The sequence below is a fragment of the Castor canadensis genome, chromosome 7, assembly GCF_047511655.1.
Source record: "Castor canadensis chromosome 7, mCasCan1.hap1v2, whole genome shotgun sequence".
Taxonomy (NCBI): Eukaryota; Metazoa; Chordata; class Mammalia; order Rodentia; family Castoridae; genus Castor; species Castor canadensis.
Genome location: NC_133392.1, coordinates 96,693,011 through 96,715,872, shown reverse-complemented (window position 1 = coordinate 96,715,872; position 22,862 = coordinate 96,693,011). Strand labels below are relative to the sequence as shown.

The following is a 22,862-nucleotide window of genomic DNA, read 5'->3' as shown; positions in this document are numbered from 1 at the left end:
CATCTGTGTCTAGAAATTTACATATTTCTTCTAGGTTTTCCAGTTTATTGTAGTATAGCTTTTAAAACATTCCATAACGATCCTCTGATTTTTAGCATTATCTATTGTAATACCCCTCTTCATCTCAAATTTTGTTCTTTCATGTCTATTATCTCTTTCATTTGGTTAGTTTGGCTACAGGTTTATCTTTTCAAAAAACCAATTCTGTTTCATTGATTTTTCATTTCATTGATCCTTTGAGTTGCCTTTGTTCATTTCATTAATTTCATCTGTGATCTATTACATCTTTCTTTATATTAATTTGGGGTTTGGCTTGTTTACATCTTTCTAAGAACTCAAGGTGCATTATTAGGTTATTTATTAGAGACATCCCTGATGTTTTTAAATTAGTCACTTACAGCTGTAATCTTAGCTCTTGGCACTAATTTTTATGTATTAGTCAGATTCTGGTAATGGATATTTTAATTTTCATTTGATTCTAGGAAGTTTGTAATTTTCTCCCTAATTTTCTAAATGACCCATCAATATCCAAAAGCATATTGTTCAATTTCCATGTGTTCATATATATATACTGTATTTGTATGTAATTTGTATTTTTTTCTGTTGATTTCTAATTTTATTGCATTATGATCTGACAAAAGATGTGTATGCTGTGTTTGTTGGATAGAATATTTTGTAGATCTCTGTTAAGTCTTTTTGATCTATGTTGCAGTTTAATTCTGAAGATTCTTTGTTAATTTTATGTGAGGATTATCTATTTTTTTCCTTTACTGTTGTGGTGGGTGGAGGTATATTGAGTCATTTACACAGATTCTTACAATGTATCAATATAGCATGCTTGGTTCTTACAATGTTTCAAATATTTCATACTTTAGTTTTCCTTTATCCCCATCTCCCCAAATTCCTAGGATACTTTCAGCAGGTATCATTTTTGCATTTCCATACATGTGTACACTTTTTTTGCCCTCCTACCCTCTTACCCTGTCAACTCCCTCTTCTCACTGGTGCCAATCCACTCCCCTGGGCAGGACCTATTTTGCCATCCTGTTCTCCGATTTTGTAGAAGAACAAAGAGAAAATATAAAAAGAAAAACATTACATTTTAGCTTGTTTGAGATAAAGGTAGCTACACGGGGAGTTTCCTTGTGGTATTTCATGTATGTATGTATTATAAACCCAATTGGTTTAACTCTTCTAATTTTCTTCATCCTACTTTAAAATTCACCTTTCATAGTGGTTTCAGCTGGTTTAAGATTTGTATATTCATTCTTGTATGGAGCATATGCCAACAATATTAAAGTTCTCAGTTTTCTTCTCTTACCCTATCCCTTCCATGCATGACCTCCCCTTAGTGTGACCAGTGTTTCATAATATTGCTGCATTTATATTAGGTCTATATGAAAGAAAACATGTGGCTTTTGGCCTTCTGAATCTGGATAACATCATTTTAGATGATGTTCTCCAGTTCCATCCATTTACTGTGAATCACAAAATTTCATTCTTCTTTGTGGTTGAGTAAAATTCCACTGTATTGTTGCCAGAGGCTGCTAGCTGAAATATGGGATTCTGAGGCAGTTTAGCAAGAAGTGATGTTTATTGTGCCAACACAGACTCAGAAGACTCATGTCCAAAGGCTGATCCCTGAGAACATAGGAGTCTCACCTTATATACTCTTGCAAGCAGGTTACAGAGGCAATAAAATGAAAAAACAAGGTTTAACCTATATATGGTTACATGCAATTCTATGGGCTACTTCAGCCTAGTCCTAGTGCCCTTTTACCCCTAGTGCTATGTGACCTTCTTTTCCTTTGAATTCTTTAGGTTTTATCTTTCTGCTATGCCATCCCTTCCCCCCTGCCCTGTTACTTTATCAGGACTCGAGCCTAATCTGTTTTCTTCTGATCCTCTTCCCTGCTCTTCACATTTTCTTAATCCATTCATCAGTAGTGGAGCATCTTGGCTATTTCCATAGGTTAGCTATTATGAATAGTGCTGCAATAAACATGGGTGTGCAGGTGGCTTTGTTGTAAGCTGATTCACATTCATTTGGGTATATCCCTAGAAGTTGTATTGCTGGACTGTGTGACAGATCTACTTTTAGTTTTTTAAAGAGCCTCCATACTGATTCCCAAAGTGATTATACTAACTTATATTCCCAATAGCAGTGTATGAGGTGGGAATCCTTGCCAACCATTTGTTGCTCTTTGTGTTCTTGATGGTAGCTACTTTCACAGGAGTAAGGTGGAATCTTAATGTGGTTTTGATTTGTATTTCCTTCATGGTCAGGTATGGTGAACATTTTTTCATGAGATTTTTAGCCACTTGGACTTCTTCTTTTGAAAAAAAAACTGTTCAGTTCATTTGCCCTTTTCTTCATTGGGTCATTGATTTTTTGGGAGTTTAGTTGTTTGAGCTCCCTGTATATTCTGATTTTCAGTCCCTTGTCTGATGTATACCAGGCAAAGATTTTCTACCATTTTGTGGGTTGTCTCTTCAACTTAGAGACCATTTCTTTCATTGCATGGAAGCTTTTTAATTTCATGTAGTCCCATTTGTTGATCCTTTCTCTTAGTTGCTGAACCCCTTGAGTTTTCCTAAGGAAGTCCTTGCCTATGCTTATTGCTTCCAATGAATCCACCGCTCTTTCCTGTACAAGCTTCAAGGTTTCGGGTCTTATATTAAGGTTTTTAATCCACTTTGAGTTGATATTTATAGAGGGTGACAAACAGGGATCCAGTGTCAGTTGTCTGCATGCAAATAATTTAGTTTTCCCAGCAACATTTTTTGAAGAGGCCATCTTTTCTCCATCATATGTTTTTGGCACCTTTTGCAAACATTAGGTGGGCATACTTGCATGGATTCATATCTGAGTCTTCTGTTCAACTGGTCTTCATATCTGCTTTTGTGCCAGTACCATGCTGTTTTTATTGCTATAACTCTGTAGTATAGTTTGAAGTAGGGTATTGTGATACCTCCAGCTTTGCTCTTTTTATTCAGTATTTCCTTGGCTATTCACAGTCTTTTGTACTTCTAAATGAATCAACTTTGGGGTTGATTTGTCAATTTCTGTGATGAATGTCATTGGGATTTTGATGGGAATTGTGTTGAACATATAGATTGCTTTCGGTAGTATAACCATTTTTACTATGCTGATTCTACCAATCTATGAGCATGGGAGATCTTTCCACCTTCTGTAGTCTTCTTTGATTTCTTTCTTCAAGGTTTGTAGTTCTCCTTGTAGAGGTCTTTCACATCTCTTGCTAAGTTTATTCCTAGGTATTTGATTTTTTTTTCAAAGCTATTGTAAATAGAATTGTTTTCCTATATTCTTCCTCACACTGTACATTGTTGGTATATAGAAAGACTGCTGATTTTTGTAAATTGAATTTGGAGGTTAATATCTAGTTGATGTTGGGAGTGGAGTATTGAAATCTCTCACAAATATTGTATCTGGACTTATCTGTCAGATCTACTTTAAATACATCCACATCTCAACAATTCCTCACCACTTTCAGTTTTTCCCCCCTCATTCAAGCCACCGCCATCTTTCACTAAGGTTAACACAATAGTCTCCTAACATGTCTTTTTGTTTTCATTTTTGTTTCTTATGGCCACAAAAAAATACATGTTGGACCTTGTCTTTCCCCTTTTTAAACTCTTGACTGGTTTCTCCTCACTGTTGAACAGCATCTTTGTCAGCCCTATGACATATCCCAAAATTTTCCACCTCCCAGTATTCACTTATTTTTCCCTCCTCTCTAGTGAGTTGGGCTTAGTGACTTGCTTATAATGATTAGACTAGAGTAAAAATGGTAAGATTTTCTTCTTAGCACTTCTAAGATTAGGTTATAAGAAAGTTCTGTCTTGAATGTTTGTTGTTTTTCTCATTTGTTCTGAAGGGAGCCAGATAACTTATCATGACTGGCACATGTATTACAGAACTGTGAGATGTATCCAGCCCACAGCAAGTGAGACTGAGAAACAAATTCTAACAATCCTTAAGAAATGGAATAGCCCCCCAGAAGGAGCTTAGAAGTAGAACTTCCACCAATTGAATCTTCATAGGATTTGAACAATACTGTAAATGTATTCTTTAAAGAGACCTTGAGGCTAAGGCACCTATCTGCTCACACTCAGATTCAAGGCCCACAGAAATTGTGAGATGGTTTTAAACTACTTTGTTTGAGGTTGATTTGTCATAATATCAAAAGTCATAACTGAGCTTTCATATCTGACTGCATGATCTTGCCCACCACCTCCTTCACTTTTTTCTTCTGCCATTCCTCCATTACTGTGCACCATCCCTGCTGGCCTCATGTCCATTTCCACACCCATCAAGCATTGAGACTTTTGCACTTGTTTCCTTTCTCTAAAACATTTTCTTCTTGTAGATGTTAGGGACGATTTTCCTCTCTTGCTTTAGACTGCTGATGATATGTTACCTATTTTAATGTCCTCTCTAAAGTATCTCACTCCCATATCAAGGTTACTTACTTTACCTCATTGTAACTTTTCTCATGGCAAATTACTTCCTTACTTTGTATATCACTTCTCTTTTTAACTATGTATCTTTTTATTCATCTGTCATTATTATATATCTACTTGCCATCTAGCTGACCCATTACAAAGGAAGCTCCATGAGGGGAGGGGTCTTTTCTGTTTCATTTACTGTTACATCCTAGAGTCTTGAGTTACATTCTTGAGTAAAATTAGCTATGGTAGGGATGATATCACTTGTTTTATGAACCTACCAATAAAGACTGAATCATTATGAGCTCTGACTCTGCATGCACAAAAAAAGAACAAGAGTATAACTAGTTGGATTTCTGTTTTTAAATTCTTAAACTATAACCTTTGTCAGGGTATATATAAATGCTTTAGTGGTCAAGGAGGGTTTTAGGAATGTACTAAAATAATATACTCTAGTGGTTATGAAAGCAGGTTCGGAGTCATAAAACCTATGCTCTTATCAGAACCCTTTTTTTAGACTGTGCAACCTAGGGAAATTGCCTAAAATCCTCTAGCTCTGTATTCAGAGAATATTTTCTACTTAATAGGTTATAATAATAAATAAGTGTTGATTAAACAAAAGAATAAGTATCACTTTGCACAGTTAATATCAATGAGTGGCTACCCTATATGGTTTATTTTACCTTTGGTCTATTTTTCAGGCTACTAGACTATTGTGAATTACTGTGCTTATAGTGCAATGTAGGACACCCCAGTGAATAGTGTATTTCTGAGCATATCTATATCATGCCTATAGTGTATGAATACTGATAATATGAAATTTCTCAATATGAATCATAAGAGGTATTTATTGTCTCAGTTTTAATAAGATAATTGCTTTAATTTTATTTTTGGCAGTACAGGGGTTTGAACTCAGAAACTTTCACTTGGTAAGAAGGAAATTACCACTTGAGCCATGTCTCCATCTCTTTATTTCTTTAGCTATTTTTTAGGTAGGGTCTCCTTCTTCTTTTCCTGGGACCACCATCAGACCATGATCTCCTACCTACACTTCCCACATAGCTGGGATTATAGGCATGACTACCACAACTGGCCTGATACCTTTACTCTTTAAAAAAACTGAGTTCCTGTGATGGACATAGTGAATTCAACTATGTTATATTGTAAGAACTTTTGTAAATGTCACAATGTACCATTAGTACAACAATATGATAATAAAAATTTAAAAATGAGTACCTAAATTTAATAGGGCCATTTCAGGACAGACTGCTTTTCATGAATTTATAGCATGATTTTACTACATTTTATGCAAGCTCTTCAACTTATATAAAGTACTGTTATTTTTCAGAGTATGTATGGTGCTTGTTCTTTATGAAATTTTTCAAATTTCTTTTTTTTTTCTTTTATTATTCATATGTGCATACAAGGCTTGGTTCATTTCTCCCCACTGCCCCCACCCCCTCCCTTACCACCCACTCCACCCCCTCCCTCTCCCCCCAACCCCCTCAATACCCAGCATAAACTATTTTGCCCTTATTTCTAATTTTGTTGTAGAGAGAGTATAAGCAATAACAGCAAGGGACAAGAGTTTTTGCTGGTTGAGATAAGAATAGTTATACAGAGTATTGACTCACATTGATTTCCTGTGCGTGGGTGTTACCTTCTAGGTTAATTCTTTTTGATCTAACCTTTTGTCTAGTACCTGTTCTCCTTTTCCTATTGGACTCAGTTGCATTTAAGGTATCTGCTTTAGTTTCTCTGCGTTAAGGGCAACAAATGCTAGCTAATTTTTTAGGTGTCTTACCTATCCTCACCCCTCCCTTGTGTGCTCTCGCTTTTATCATGTGCTCATAGTCTAATCCCATTGTTGTGTTTGCCCTTGATCTAATGTCCACATATGAGGGAGAACATACGATTTTTGGTCTTTTGGGCCAGGCTAACCTCACTCAGAATGATGTTCTCCAATTCCATCCATTTACCAGCGAATGATAACATTTCATTCTTCTTCATGGCTGCATAAAATTCCATTGTGTATAGATAGCACATTTTCTTAATCCATTTGTCAGTGGTGGCGCATCTTGGCTGTTTCCATAACTTGGCTATTGTGAATAGTGCCACAATAAACATGGGTATGCAGGTGCCTCTGGAGTAACCTGTGTCACAGTCTTTTGGGTTCAAATTTCTAATTTGCCTTTATATATGCATATATTCAGAAAAAAATTTATTTTTACATGGCCATGAATTGGACACAAGCTGGACTTGCTGCCTAGAATACTGAAATTTGACGGACATGTCAAGTTACATTACCAGAGATTTGGTGAGTTTAAACAAAAGAATCAAGTTCTTTTGACCTATTGCCATTGTATTCTGTAACTGTAACTGAATTAATCCTGAAAAAAGGTTAATGGTTTGTATTTTTGTGGAAAAAGTTTAAAAGTCAATAAACTTATACATAGCATTCATTTTCATGTCCCCTGTTTTCTGTCTTCAAACTGCCTCTACCTGTAAAAGGCAAATGGACATCTTTAAGGAGTATGTTTTCCAAGAAGAATGTAATGTAGATCATTTGAAAATTTAATTTCTCTGTAAATTGAACCTTCTGGATGCAGACAAAATGTATTCATTTATTTAAAAGTAGTTTTGAGTAGATATTGTTTGTCACATGATATGCAATGTAGCTGACAGCATATTCTGGAGAGAATACCAAGTGTGATAGACAGTCATTCCAAAAACAGATTACACATGAATTTAATTAGCCATCTCTGCTAAAGTCAGGAAAAAGAGTTGGGATTATACCAGTAGAAACAATGATAGTTGTCAGTATCACTGCTGCAAGTCTTGGTTCTTTCTCATCTCTTCTATGTGTACACTATCTCATGATACTAGCAAGTCTCTTGACATCAAATACCTTTTTTGTGTTGAAGATTGCCATATTCACTTCTTCAAAGTCCAGATTCATGTTTCACCTACTGCAAATTGAATTTTTCAAAAACAAATTCTCGATTACTCTCTGAAATCTGCTCCTTGTCTTAATGACTGGCTTGTCAGTTTTCTAGCTGCTTAACTCAAAAGGCCTACAGTTTTTATTTGTGTTTATTTTGCGTGTTTGTTTTCTTTCTTTCATATTCAATACCCAATCCATCCAAAACTACTGTCAAATTTGGTTAAAACCTATCTAACACTAAACATTTCCTAATAAATCTGCTTTACCACTTTACTCAACATCATCTCTTATCTGTTTTGTTTTAATATCATTTTAGGTCATCCTACTCATATCAACCTTATCTTTCTTCTACATAGCTTCCAAAAGAACACTATTTATATACATGAGATGTCCTTATGAAACTAGACCCTTACCATGTGTAATATAGTCACAATAAGAAACAAATGTCACATTCTAACAAGCAATTTTGGTAGAACTTCAAGTGTCTGTCTACAAAGTTATGGGCAAGAAAAAAAGGAAAACTTCAAGAAATAGAAGGAATAATGTGAGATCATGGTGTTAGTTATCACAAGGGCCATTACTATCCATAGATATAAAGGGATGAGGGGAAGAAAATATTATTGGAACCCAAAGACAAAGAGGACCATCTGTCAGGAGCTGTGACCTCTAGCCTGCTTGAGGCAAACATGAAGAGAGTATGTCAGAGAATTAAATACCTCACCTTCTCCTTCCTGCCTCTAATCTCTTGCTCTTTGGTCAAAACAAACCAAAGGCTGAAGGTAAGACAGCTCATTAGTATGGTGCGTACATGGATACACATAAGCGTGCAAAAAATGGGAGAAATATATTTACAGATCAAAAGGAATATATCCTTCATGATGCCCATAAAGGCCTACTGGATTGTTCCACCCCTTCACCTATTATCTCCATTAATGTTTTCCTTGCTTACACTGATATGCTTACTTTTTCCCACACCTTCTGCTTTGGTTCTTTGCTTCTACTATCTTCTGTCTGGTACCATTTCCCTTCAATTATTTATATTATATTTTATTTATATAAAATGTTTTTGGGCTAGCCTAACTAAGGTACATTGTAAGCATATACAAAATGTCACAATGAATCCTCCTGTGCTAACATGCTAATAAAAATGTTTAGAAAACTATTTCCAGGCTAGACTATGTAGGAATGCAACCCACTCATTCCATTTCCCTTTCCAGGCTTTTTATAACATGTTAGTTCCCAACATATTATATAGTGGTTTTTTTTGCCATTCTTAATCACCCACTGAAATAACTACGTCAGGAATGACCTATGTCTGATTTGTTTATTTCTGAATCACTAGAGGCAGAAAAGTATGTGACATACAATAAGTACATTAAATTATTATTGTTGATGATATTTATATAAAGTTGCCTTGGTCAATGAATTAGTGAATACCTGACTCACTGTTTTTAGGAGAAATACAGGTTTATATTCCTGATAGCTTCAGGTTGTATTTTTGCCAATAAACCAATACGTAATCTTGTTTTATGAGTGTTTCTGTTTAAGACCCTTTATTAAATATATTTTTTACAAATGACTACTTATATTCAGCGTTTTTATTTTAATAATAAAACACAAACTGAGATTTTGACATATTCCTGATCTTGATAATGTGACCATAAATTACTTTGCTCACAAAAATGCTGTCCAGTATATTTTTTTAAAAAGTGGTTGTCATCTTGTCAACACCCACAAATTTATCAGCTTTCTCATAACTTTATCATGCTTTATAGATATACTTCAGCACTTTCCAAGCAGCTTCATGAGCATATCAGCTAATTTTAGCTTCCTTTCTTGAATGTACTATATTGTCAATTCACTAACATTAAACTCATGGCCAACAGTCCCATAACTCATGCTGAATACAGTTTATCTAACACATGTATATTTTTTCTTTTTTTTTTTTTTGTGATCTGGGGTTTGAACTCAAGGCCTATACCTTGAACCACTCCACCAGCCCTTTTTTGTGAAGGGTTTTTTCAAGATAGGGTCAGCCAAACTATTTGCCAGGGTGGATTTGAACTGTGATCCTCCTGATCTCTGCCTCTGGAGTAGCTAGGATAATAAGCATGAGCCTATTATGTTCAAAATTGGTTTATTAATTTTAATAAATGTATCATAGTACTATAAGATGTTAATAATATGGAAAACTAAGTATGGGATATATGGAAACGCTTTGTACTATGTGGTAAGTTTTTCTATGAATCTAGAACTGTTCTAAAAATAAAGAATATTGGTAAAAGTCAATTATGGTTCCTTAAAGAAGCAATGGCATTTAAAATATAAAAAAGCAATGTTTAAAAAGTATCAGCAGAACTATGCAGGAATAGATATACTTTAAAATGGGGAAGCCCTCTGTAGAGAAAACTGTACATTGCTAAGAGAAATTCAAAAATTATAAGTAAAAGGACTGGGAAATTTAGTAACTAAAAGGTATCAATTCTCTACAAATTAATCAGTAGTTTTGACATAATCCTATTTAAATTCCTTGCAGACTTTTTGACATTGAGAAGTAATATAAAACTTTATGAAAATTATAAGAAGAGTGAAGAAAATATTGAAGAAGAATGAAGTTGGAGGACTCATATTACCAGATGCCAAGACTTACAGAATATTGCAATTTTAAAAGTAACATTTTTTGCCATGGCCAAAAATTTATCATTAGTAGAATGGATCAGTGGATTCTCAAATTTGTGTAATTGGGTGCTATGCAACATGGGACATGGTCACTACATGTGACAATCTGACTTCATAGTGATAATATGAGTAAAGGAAGCCAGACACAAGATTCCACACTATGTGATAATTTGACGTAGAATTCAAGAACAGTGAAAATGTAACTATGGCAATAGGAAATCAAGATATGGCTTATGTTTTGATGGTAATTATTAGGGTGTAGGAAACATAGTGACACTTCTATGTCACAGTTAGAAAGGTGATTGAAAGGTTGTATACAAGTGATAGAAGTTTAAATCACAGGGAGAAAAAAATGAACTAAAAATTTTACTCACATTCAAGTTCCAGCTTTAGCGTGAAATTTGATTTTGAGCTCCAACTCAGAAAGATCTAGATGTAATGATAAATGGATAATGTTTATTAAAAATATCAGTTGTGAATATTAATTGAAAATGTGATGAGGGACCAAGATGGTACCCTAGATCTCTGAGTTCTCACAAATCTGGAAGAAAATTTCAGATTCATGGCTGCAAGGATTCGATAACATGGCTTTTTCACCAAGTAAGACACTGCCGATACATAGGGGGCACATATTGTACAATGACTGACCTTTAAATTAGCTTTTTAAGGCACATAACAGCCCAGGAAGACTGAGCACTGAGGACTGGCAGACCCCTCCCTTGCTGGCCTGCCAGAGAGCTGTCTCTCTTGTAGTTTCTCTCTCTCTTTCTTCTTTTCCACTTTTGTCCTCTTTGCAAAGAGAAAACAACTCAACCCAAAGAACTGCAGAACTTGTTCTGAAAGTACCTGGACTGTCCTGATCCCACCAAGACTTGTGCTTTAGAACCTTTGACTGTGACTCCTCCTCCCTGCCTGCTGGTGTGTGACCTGCACTGCTGACTCTTGTAACCACTGAGAGAAAGTGCAGCTGTTCTAGGTGAACCTGCCATATCATCTGCTCTGGAGAAATCCACATAGTCCAACTTAGCTTGCAGGCAGCTTGTACCCCTTGTGAACAAAACTGGTAGCCTGATAAATGGAGGGAAAATTTCCCCTTCTTCTGATGGGATGGAGCAGAGCATTGAGATGACTTAGTCTGTGTGGGTGTGGGATAGCCCAGCTACAGCCTGGGAAAAATAACAATGCATTCCACTACCTTGGAGAAACTGGTAGCTTGCCAAAACTAACAGTGCTCACTCCCAGAGAAAAGCACTTAATCCCAGCTTCCAGGTTTGCCCTATGGGTGGAGGGGGTTGACCACTGATCACATACCAGCTCCTGTAAGACTACTTTGGGCCTGCCTATTCAAGCCAGCAGACACTGACAGCACACCAGATAAAGAAGAAGCTGGCTTAAACATGCTGAGTAAATCCTGCTCAAACTTGCTGGGTAGAGAGGAGCACCTTCAACTGCCATACAGCCCAAAATAATCAACCCCAAGAAGGGACAGCACCCAGATAAGAAAAATTGAAGGGAAGTGTCTAGAGTTGAACTCAGAGAAAACTCACTCCATTCCATAACAAAGAAGAAATTTGGACCATATATATATATATATCTTATGTATACATATATATATATATCTTATATATACATATATATATATTGCATATATATATTTATATACATATATTTCAGCTTAAAAATTTTTTTTTCTGTATTCTGCTTTGTTGTCATTTTTGTTTTTGTTTTTGTTTTTGTTATCTATCTCCTTTTTTTCCATTCTGCTGCAGTTTCAGTTTGCTTAGCCCTCCCTTCTTCCATGTTCTTTTCTCTCCCCATTTTAACTTTTTTCTTTTCTTTCTCTTCTCTTTCTTTCTTCCCTCTGCTTATCATCCACTCCTCCCTCTCCTCCCCCACCACAATAAGTACTTTACATATTACTCCCATCCTTACTGTTCTACAATTCTTGACAACAGCACCCTACCTCACAGTGACTGAACTACACCTATACACATATTAGGAACCTATTACTCCATACCTCCCACACTTAATACTTCTTTTCCTCCTCCCCTCCCCCCTTCCCCTTCTCCACTCCATTATTTTAAGTACCTAAGTACAATATCTATGCAAACAATTGTTATCTCAATACCCACTGTGTATAGATAATATTATTAAGGGTTTTATATACTCTGTAAATAACTGGTTCAGCATTGAATCTGTGAATTGGTTAGTGCTAAGTTATACATTCAGGTCAGTGAACAGAAATATTACAACAACCTAGTTAACAAATAATTAGCTCAAGCATATAAATTAAATCCAGGAAAAGATAACAGGTGATCAAAACCTCCAACTAACTAATAAACAACATATGAGCAAAGTAGAAACATGGGAAGGAAAAGAAGGAAGGGAATATGACTCCTCAAAAGGCTCACAATCACACAATAGAGCATTTGGTGGACAGTGAAGGGGATGAAATCCCATTAGCCCAGGCCAGAAGAATGGTGATAAGAATGTTTAATAAGCTTAAAGTTGGGCATAAAGAAGACATACAAAAACAACTCAGTGAATTCTAAGAGAACATGGATAAAAAACTTGAGAAAACACAGAAACAACTAAATGAAATCAAAGAGGATGCCAACAAACTTTGCAAGAAAACTATAAAAAAAAGATAAATGAAATAAGACAGTACAAGATGTGAAAGAAGAGTTTGACAAAGATATGGAAAGTCTCAAAAAAATCAAACAGAAACCTTGGACATAAAAAGTTCCTTAAACCAAATAAAAAAATACAGCTGAAAGCTACTCCAGCAGATTGGAACAAATGGGAGAGATAATTTCAGGGCTTGAACACAAAATAGAGATTAAAGAAAGAACAGAAGAATACATAGACAAAATAATGAAAACTACAAAAGGAATATGCAAGAAGTCTGCAACTCTATCAAAAGACCAACCTGAAAATCACAGGCATCAAAGGAGAAGAGTTGCAAGCAAAAGGCATAAGAACTATATTCAAAAGATAATAGCAGAAAAACTCCCAAATCTTGATAAAGAGATGCCAAGTACAGGAAGCCTCCAGGACACTAAACAGACAGGACCAAAATAGAACCACTCCATGGCACATTATATTTAAAACAATAAGCACAGAGATCAAGAAAAGAATATTTAAAGCTATACAAGAGAAAAATCAAATAACATATAAAGGTAAACCCATCAAAATAACAGCAGATTTCTCAACAGAAACCTTAAAATTAAAAATGGCATGGAATCAGGTATTTCAAGCACTGAGAAAAAACTCTACCCAGTAAAGTTATCAGCCAAAATGGATGGAGAATTAAAAAGTTTCTACGATAGACAGAAACTAAAATAATATATGACCACTAAACCAGCACTGCAGACGATTTTGAAAGGAATCCTACACAGACAAGATGAAGCTACACATAGCCATGAAACGGTGGGAATTATTAACTCTCAAGAGATGAGCAGTGAAGTAATCAGAGAGTAGAATAGAATTTATTGCACACACTCAAACCCTTATACAACGAACACAACTAAAAGGCAGGAACCACCACATATCTCTTAACATTAACACTGCCCCCCATCAAAAGACATCGATTGGCAAACTGGATTAAAAAGGAAGACCCAACACTTTGTTGTTTTACAAGAAAACCACCTTACAGATGGAAGCAAACATTTCCTCAAGGGTGAAAGTGTGGAAAAAGTTTTACCAAGCTAATGACCCTCAAAAATAGGTAGGAGTAGCTATATTTATATCAGTAGACTTCAAACCTAAATTAATCAGAAGAGAAAAAGAAGGGCACTTCATTCCTAATAAAAGGAGCAATACATCAATTGTTAACTTACATGTGCTCAATATCATTGCACCCAACTTCATTAAACTTGCACTAATGGACTTAAAAATATAGAACTTCTATCACCAATAAATAGGTCATCCAGACAAAAAAAAATTGACAAAGAAACTCTAGAATTGAATGACACCATAGATCAAATGGACCTGACAGATAATTACAGAGTATTCAATCCTGAAACAGCACAATATACATTCTTCTCAGCAGTCCTTGGAACTTTCTCCAAAATAGACCATATTTTAGTTCACAAAGCAAGTCTTAACAAATATAAGGCAATTGAAACAACCCCCTGCATACTGTATGATCACAATACAATAAAACCAGAACTCAACAAAAAAGATACAGCAGAAAATACCCAAACATCTGGAGACTGAATGATATGTTGAACCATAATTGGTGGGTCATCAAAGAAATAAGGGAGGAAATCAAAAAGTTCCTAGAATTTAGAGAAAATGAAAGGACAACCTATCAAAAGCTAAGGAACACAGCTAAGGGGAAAGTTTATAGCCATGAATGCATATATTAAAAACATAGAAAGATCTCAAATAAATAACTTATTGCTGCACCTCAAACTCCTAGAAAAGCAAGATCAAGTTAAACCCAAAAGTAACCAGAAAAGGAGAAATAATAAAAATAAGGACCAAAATCAAAGAAATAGAGACAAATAAACAAACAAACAAAAACATATGAGAGTGCACACACACAAAAGGTGGGAGGGGGGGAAAAAAAGAATCAGTGAAACAAAAACCTGGGTCTTTGAAAAGATAATTAGGATTGATAAACCCTTAGCAAATGTGATTTAAATGAAGAGGGAAGGGAATCAAATTAACAGAATCAGAAACAAAAAACACCACCACCAAAGAAATCCAGGGAATCATTAGGGACTATTTTGAAAACTTATATTCCAATAAATTGGAAAATCTATAAGAAATGCAAAAATTTCTAGATACATAGACCATCCAAAATTGAGCCAAGAATTTCAATGAATTTGAAGCAGAAATAGTCTCTCAAAAAAGAAAAGTCCAGGACCTGACAGTCACTGCTGAATTTTGCCAGACCTTTACAGAAGACCTAATACTAACATTCTTCAAACTTTCTCATGAAATAGAAAGGAAAGGAACACTGCCAAACTCATTCTCTGAAGCCAGCATTAGACTCATCCCAAAACTAGACAAGGAAACAACAAAAAAAGAGAATTACAGTCCTATTTCTTTAATGAACTTAGTTGTAAAAATCCTCAGTAAAATACTGGCAAATCTAATTCAACAACATATCAAAAAGATCATACACCATGATCAATTTGATTTCATCCCAGGGATGCTGGAATGGTTCAACATATGCAGATCATTAAATGTAATACAGCGTATTAATAGAAGCAAAGACAAAAACCACTTGATCATCTCAATAGATGCAGAAAAGGCCTTCTGTGGAAGTCAACATCCTTTCATAACAAAAGCTCTGATGAAGCTAGGAACAGAAGGAATGTACCTCAACATTATAAAGGCTATCTATGACAAGCTTTTAGCCAACATCATACTAAATGGTGAGAAAGTGACACCATTTCCTCTAAAGGCAGGAATGAGACAAAGATGTCTACTCTATCCATTCTTATACAACATAGTCTTAGAATTCTTAGAAGAGCAATAAGACATGAAGAAGAAATAAAAAAAGAGGAAAGGAAGGAGTCAAACTGTTCTTATTTGCAAATGACAAGATCTTATACCTAAAAGACCGAAAAAACTCCACTAAAAAGCTCCTAGACATCATAAACTCCTCCAGCAAAATAGCAGGGTACAAAATCAATTTACAAAAATCAGTATCCTTCCTATACACCAACAATGAACAGATTGATAAAGAACACAGGAAAACAATTCCATTTTACAGCCTCAAAAATACCAATTACCTAGGAATAAACTTAATGAAGGATTTGAATGACCCCTACAAGGAAAACTGAAAATCATTAAAAGAAATTGAAGAAAACTAAAGAAGACTAAAGAAGATGGAAAGATCTCCCATGCTCATGGATTAGTAGAATCAATATAGTAAACATATACTACTAAAAGGAATCTAACATTCAATTCAATCGCCATCGAAATCCCAGTGACACTTACACAAAGATTGAAAAATAAACCATAAAGTTCATCTGGAAGAACAAAAGACCACAAGTAGCCAAGGCAATACTGAGCAAAAATAGCAAGTCTGGAGGTATCACAATACCCGATTTCAAATATACTACAGAATCATAGCAATAAAAACAGCATTGTACTAGTACAAAAACAGACATGAAGACCAGTGGAACAGAACCGAAAACCCAGATATGAATCCACACAGATATGCTCACCTAATTTTTGACAAAGCCATATGACCCAGCAATTCTACTCTTAGGGATATACCTGAAGGAATGTTAGTCAGGTTATAATAAAGCACCTGCACACCCATGTTATTGCAGCTCTATTCACAATAGCTAAGCTATGGAAACAGCCAAGCCCCACTACTGATGGGTGGATCAAGAAAATGTAGTATTTATATGCAGTGGAACTTTATTCAGCCACAAAGAAGAATGAAATTTTGTCATTTTTCATGTTAATAGATAAACTGAAGAACATCATCTTAAGTGAAGTTAGACAGGATCAGAAAGCCAAAAGCCACCTCTCATATGTAAAATATAGAACTAATACAAATACAGCAATATTATAAAAAACAGGTTACACTAAAGGGAGGTGTATGCAAGAGAGGGAACATAAAAGAAGGAACTTAAGAAGTTGAATATGGTTTATGTACTTTCTACACAAGAATGAATCACAGTAAGAAGGGGACTAAGGTAAAAAAGGAGAAAAAGAGAGGGATGAACCAATTTGGGTTATAATATATATATACATGGAAATGTCACAGTGAAACACCATTGTGGTGGGTATCAGTGGGAGGGGAGAAAATAAGGAATGGGAGTCTGAGGGTGAATATGGTATAAATATTCTGTACACATGATTGTAAATGGAAAAATGAGACCTGTTGAAACTATTCTGGGAATAGGGTTGGGGGGATAAAGGAGAATGATGTGGTGAATTCAACTATGAAAAATTATAAAACATTTTGTAAATGTTTCAATACAACAATAATAAAAATAAAGCATTAAAAATATGAAAAAGAAAATGTGATTAAAATTAAGTAACAGTTAATAAAAATGGAAAATTTGAAGGTTATAAAGTTAAAGTCTGAAAAGTTACCAGTCTCAAATGTGTTCATAAGCAAATCTTCTCATAATTTTAAAGTCCACAGAACTAAAATGAAACTTTCCAATTATTTTTAATATAACACATGCTTAACTATTAAAAATGCACACTAAATAAGTGTCAGAATTAGAGCAATGTCATAATGCACTGCTATGATTTCTGAAATTCAATGAAAACATTTGTTTTAAACTCAGAACCAAGTCAATGTGCTAATAGGAATCACCATTAAATGACTTTGTTCTGAAATTACTGGCCAATGAAATCATAAATCAAAGCCAAATGAGGTAGATATTAGAAAGTAGTTTTATCACTCCTTGAAGATTATGGAATGAAATTCCTATCTAAACTTTCAGAAAGAAATTCAGTAAAGCAGCTAAAAATTAACAAAAAACTCCTATATAAGCAATAATTAGTAAAATTATAAAGTTTTCAAAACCTACCAGGATAGTATACCCAGGAGCAAACTCACTAAGAAATTCACAGGACCCATGTGAAGGCAAACTAAAATATGCATTCTAAGCCTGGTGCAGAGGCTCAAGCCTATAATTCAAGTTACTTTGGAGGAAGAGATCAGGAAGATCATGGTAGGAGGCCAGCCTTGGCAAAAAAAGTTGAGCGTAAATCAAGACCCTATCTCAAAAATAACCAACATGAAAAGTCGTGGTTGATCACCTGTCTAGCAAGTGGGAGCTCTGAATTCAACCCAATAGCCAACAAAATAAAAAAAATGAGATGTCCCTTGTATCGTGAAATTTTACTAATAAAAATTGAAGGTTTGCATAAAACATATATTTATTTTTAAATCCATAAATGTACACATGACCACATACATATACACATACCACAATGAAACATACACTCCAAGTGGTATGTTATTTTATGATTGTACTAGCAAACCAAACTAAACTAAACCACAGAACTGGAGGAAACCTCCAGTAGGAAATCTGATTTTGAGATCTGGCTCAAAGTGAATGCTAAGTGAAGGGGAAAGCAATAGTGCTTCACTAGAGCTGCCATTGAAAATCAAGTAATAATACTATGTAAAGCATTTAGCAAAATGCCCAGTACAAAGAGCATCCCAAGTCCACAATAATTAAAGGAATAAAGGTCCATATGTACTGAAATCTCTCTTAAGAAATATTAGCATATGGAAATGCAATAAACAGAACAAGATATATGGGTAAACCACTTCATATAACTTGTTAAAAATATAATGTTTGTTTATATGCTGATGTGTGTGTGTGTGTATGAAAGTATTTAGTACTTTTTTCTGGAGTTACCTATCAACTATGGTTATCTCTGGAAAACAATATTTGTAATTGGTATAAAAGGTAAAATGTTCTTTACCTTTCATTTTATATGTTTTTAGTATTTTTAACTTACTAATTATGTATATGTTTTATTTTTTATAGCCATAAACTACAAGGATCTTCAACATAAATGAAAATGAATTCTATGTAATTTAATTTTAAGACCCTAATTATGTGAGTGATTTTGTATTAATTTAAACAGTTGTGAAGAGAGTTTTAGGTTTTAGAATGGCTCATGTATAAATTAAGATAGATATGTTTAAATGAAAAATCTTAATGTGACAAAATTTCTAGAATAATTTATAAGCAGGTGAAGAAATTATTAATATAGCAGTGAGAAAGCTAGTACATACTCTATGTTGTTGGTGGAACTTCAGCAGAAGTATTGGTGGAAAATTATCTAATTTACATTTATTTTTGAAAAAAAAAATGCATCACTTATTTTGTTACAACTAATATTCACATCCAGAGCACTGTAAGGTTCCACTGACTCAAAATGATCTCTTCTCTACCAATCACTTAAATCAAACTCACTTCACATTGCTATGAGGAAATGATAGATCTAGTAACTAACATATGTTAAGAGGGAATATTGTTAGGAAAAATTATTATTAGAAAATGCTTAAAGTAATTGGAAGTTTCATAGTGGTATGATGATTTTGCCACACTCTTTTTTCACAGTCCCAGTGAATGTCCACCAAACTTGCAAATATAACCCTTTTGGTTCGTAAGTAGGAAGGAGATTTAAAGTGGGAGGGAGATGTTTAAGTAGTTTGACTGTGGCATCATTGAACAATTTTAGCTCACTTTATAAAGGTGATGTAAGAGAAGAAAGAAAGTCAATCTATAAATGAAGAAGAATATTAACCCAGTGGGAGTTTCTAAAATCTTTATCTTGGTCTGAGCCCTGGTCTAGTTCATGTGCAGGATTTATGACTGACATAGAATTATTGAATCCTATTGAAACTTGGACACTACCCTAGTACAAAAGGCAAGATTTTTTGAAGGAGCTATCCTTGCAAATACACATCTACACTGAGATAGGTGAAAATAAAGTTATGAAATATATTTGTTCATAAAGCACTATTTTTCTCTATGATCCTCCATATCCCAAGTTAAGTAGTACTGCTGTTGTACTAAGAGACTGAGAAGGCCATTTTCACATACTTTTCCATGCTACAAATTTAGATGGAGACATATTTTAATGAATCATGGGAATTGTTGATGCCAGCATGCAATAAGAATATGCCTTTCCTTTACTGAATATATATGTATAATGGACCCCTGAAATATAAAAGCAGAAAACTATATTAATTATGTTAAATATCAAGTAACACTGAAGCATTTGTTTTTGCATTTGTTTCCTGCTTATGAAATGAGTTGATTAAATAATCTGAGGTTATAGAATTTTGATACAATTGAATCAATCTTGGAATGAACTGAGTGCATTCAAAATTATGCTCTATTGTCTCCCTGAGCACAAAGCAGAAGAAATCCCTTGAGCCCAAGGTTGGCTTGAGCTGAGAATTACCTGGCAAAAGTGTGAAATGGAATTTAGGCTGCTGCATTTTTTAAAAATCCTAGTTACATTCTGCACGAGTAAGCAAAATATATGATGAAACTTAATTATTTCTCCAAAGCTTGAAGAAGTTGTAGAAGAAGGTAATTTCAGCCTTCAAATTGGATATATTTTCTTACCCTAATAAGACTGGATTTTAGACCTGTGCCAGTGATTTCCTCTTTATTTTTTGTTTACATCCTAGCTTTCCCAAGTACTGTTTTGGCAGTACACTGGAAATATACTTTTATATTTAGAATCATAAATCATCCCTTTCTAGAAGTTAGGTCCTGAAAAATAAAATACAGCTCTAGAATTACAAGCATGTTCAATTTTATTTAATGAAATACGAGGAATAGCTTTAAATAATGGATTTGCTTTTGTTTCTCTGAAGAACACATGCAATGTGAAAGACATATTTATATTTTAATGCCCATACACTTTATCCTATACTTAGACTCAACCATGTAAACACTATATTTCATCATGCTAATACAATGAGACCCAATAATTAGTTGAGGTCATAAAGTCATTGAATCCATGCACAGCCACAGAAGTAAAAAATATTGCAATTAAATGAGATTAAAAGGAATCATTCATTTTCCTTACTACATTGCAATGCCATTTGTTTTGTATAATACATCCATTTTGTCAATTTTTTCTTCTTTTAATTGACATTCTCCCTTTTAAGAAGTACATCAAAATAGTTTTTTATTTAATTATTATTAAAATACTGAAATTTTCCTAAAGATCTATTAGTTTTTCATATAGATGCTGAAGCTTTTATGTTAATAAATATCACCAAATCCAGTAATCTGCCTAATGTGTTATCCATCTCACACTCCTCAGAAAATGTTTTCAAAATAAGTTTACATTTACCCACAAACCCAAGTGAAGCAGAAGAAGAAATCAACTCTTAAGTTTATTTTAAAAGGCTTTGCCTAGAGATCATTTTGAAACTTTGCTGTATTTATATGCATATATTTATAGTCAGAATAGATCTGTAATCATAAGGAAAGTAGATACTACTTTGTTTTAATCAGATTATTTGTCCTAAGAACCTGAATATTAAATGCATTTTAATTGCATTTTTAAACAAAGTCACAGTCATTTGATTGTATAATTATTAGACTATTTGGGAAGTTCAAAAATAAAGAAAATAGGCTTTTATTCCAATAGTGGTTTTATGTAAAATTGCATTGCTTAATAATCTAGCAAACGGTTGTGAAATTTAAGTGTCACTGAATTAACAACAAGTGAATTTAAATTAACCAGTGTAAATTTAATTTTTGTTTAGGGATTTTTCAGCCTACAAACTACAAAATTTTATGGAATCCTGAGGTTATAACAGATAATAAATAAACACATTCAACACTTCCTACTGGCCAGTTGCTATTCCAAGAGGACACCTGCTTTATCTTGTTTGTTTCTTTCAACAATACACTGATACAGACACTGCTATTTTCCCCACTTTGGAGATGTCAAGACTGAGATACATAACAACTAAGAAATATGATTAAGGGTATTCAATTAATAAATGGCAAAACAATAAAAATGGAAGACATGATAACTGTTTCTACTTGAAAGAGGGAGCAAGTGCAAAGGGTAAGTTACTTAAAGAAAACTTTAAGCAGGTAGGAAGTAGGTAAAGTGCAAGGATATAGGTGTCTAACTCCAAATGTTCCACTATTTTGATTTTGTTTTAAAATGAATAATACATTGATTTTCTTTTAATAAATTACATTTGAATTTCGTAAGAAATTGCTATTCATATTGACATCAATTAAGATATGGACCTGTTCTCTTTAGTCTACATTTATATGAAAATTTCAAACTCTTCATTCTATAGTGAATTAAAACTGTTATTTGTGGAGTGTCTCCACATCCTTCTGAGTACTCTGCATATATTATTTCATTTAATGTTTATAAAAGCTCTGTGAGAAAGATACAATTAATCCATTTTAGATGAAGAAATCTAAATAAAGATTTTAAAAAATTAAAGATCAAATGGCCAACAAATTGTAGAAACTTCATTGAAATACAGCCTTTTTAGGAACCCTCACACAAAGCTAGTGGGACTGTAAATTAGTACAACCATTATGGAAAACAATATTGAGGATCCTTAAAAAACTAAAAATAGATCTGCCATACGATCCAGCCATACCACTCCTAGGGATATACCCAAAGGAATGTGAGTCAGGTTGCAACAGCGGCACCTGCACACCCATGTTTATTGCAGCACTATTCACAGTAGCCAAGATATGGAAACAGTCAAGATGCCCCACTACTGATGCATGGATTAAGAAACTGTGGTGTTTATACACAATGGAATTTTTTTCAGCTACAAAGAATTAAATTTTGTCATTTGCAGGTAAATGAATGGATCTGGAGAAGATCATCTTAAGTGAAGTTAGCCAGACTCAGAAGGCCAAAAGCTAAATATTTTCTCTTATATGTGGAATACAGACAAATACAAGAATGTTTTGAAAACCAAGTTACGCTACGGTGAGATCACATAAGAGAGAGGGAGGGTAAAAGAAAAACGTTAAGAAGGTGAATATGGTTGATGTACTTTCTATACAGAATGAATATAGAGTTTTTAAACTTATTGAAACCACTGTAAGAAGGGGTCTAAGGTAGAAAGAAGAAAAATAGAGGAGATGAGCCAATTCAGGTTATAATACATATATACATGGAAATGTTACAAGGAAACTCCCTGTGTAGCTATCTTAAACAAATAAAAATGTAATTTTTCAGGTTTTTTTTTTCATTTATAAATATCGGAAAACAGATCCTGCCTGGTGGGGTTGGTACCAGTGGGAGAAGG

General features: G+C 34.2%; 1 long non-coding RNA gene across 2 annotated transcripts; it reads left to right on the top strand.

Annotated features, from left to right (window-relative positions):
• Nucleotides 1–5,987: 5,987 nt before the first annotated feature.
• LOC141424904 (uncharacterized) lies at nt 5,988–22,792 on the top strand. 2 transcript variants are annotated; one of them, XR_012449848.1, is made up of 5 exons: nt 5,988–6,787; nt 9,951–10,084; nt 18,580–18,651; nt 21,333–21,640; nt 22,407–22,792. It is a non-coding gene; the product is annotated as an uncharacterized lncRNA (long non-coding RNA). The 2 variants fall into 2 exon arrangements; XR_012449847.1 differs by lacking the exons at nt 18,580–18,651; nt 21,333–21,640; nt 22,407–22,792 and having other exon boundaries at nt 9,951–12,883.
• Nucleotides 22,793–22,862: the final 70 nt, after the last annotated feature.